This window comes from Triticum aestivum, chromosome 4A (genome assembly GCF_018294505.1).
Source record: "Triticum aestivum cultivar Chinese Spring chromosome 4A, IWGSC CS RefSeq v2.1, whole genome shotgun sequence".
Lineage (NCBI taxonomy): Eukaryota > Viridiplantae > Streptophyta > Magnoliopsida > Poales > Poaceae > Triticum > Triticum aestivum.
The window spans coordinates 598,326,862-598,327,801 of record NC_057803.1 but is presented as its reverse complement, the minus strand read 5'-3'; the positions used below and the strand labels follow the sequence as shown (position 1 = coordinate 598,327,801).

The 940-nt window shown below is 34.4% G+C and overlaps 1 pseudogene; it reads left to right on the top strand.

Moving 5' to 3' along the window:
• LOC123083992 (alcohol-forming fatty acyl-CoA reductase-like) overlaps positions 1-940 on the top strand; it is a 49,157-nt pseudogene that overhangs the window by 47,178 nt on the left and 1,039 nt on the right.

The window sequence follows — 940 nt, the reverse complement described above, 5'->3', positions numbered from 1 at the left end:
AATCAAAAGAAAATGGTAAAACCTTTAAAAAATAAAATCCTTCGAGAGGTAGTTATATTACTACATCTACTAGTTAGGAAAATTTGAAAAACTTAAATTTGGACATGTTTTGCAAAAAGTGTAGGGAAAATGTAAAACGGCTATAACTTTTGCATACGATGTCGGAAAAAAAACGTATAATATATCAAAAAATTCAGCACGAAAATCCGCATCCGATGGAGACTGCCTACGGCCTGTTTGCAATTTTTTAGAATCCTCAAATTCCAAAAAGAAAAAAAGATATGGTCAAATTTCAATTTTTTTAAAAAAAATTGGTTAAATCTGGTCAAACTACTTATTCAAGAAGTATTAATGTTACCACATAATTATTCAAGAATATTAGTGTTACTAAATAATTATTTCAATTTTTGAATTTTGGTCAAATCTGGTCAAACTATGGTCAAATTATGGTCAAACTTATTCAAGAAATATTAGTGTTACTAAATAATTACTGTTTTGAACTCAAACGGTGAAACGTGTGACCTAATGCTCAAGCTAAACTGCTGAGGTTAATAGGATTGACAGCTTACATTTGTTAGGAAAACAACAAGTGCAGACTTGAAATATAGGGGGAATAGAACTCCGAAGTTAAGCGTGCTCAGGTTGGGGGAGTGAGAGGATGGGTGACCGGCCGGGAAGTTAGGCGATTTGGAATGAGTGATCCACACTTGAGCAGTTAAGAGAGGTGAATAGGTGATTGGAGACTAAATCATCAAATAATTCAGAAAAATTAAAAATCGAAAAAAAATCAAAAAAAATTTCCAAAAAATTCAAAAAAAAAAACCTTTAGTATCGGTTGGTAACACCAACCGATACTAAAGGTCCCCCATATCAGGGCGCGAGCTCACGCCACGTGATGGCACTTTAGCGCCGGTTCGTGCCGAACCAGTACTAAAGGAGG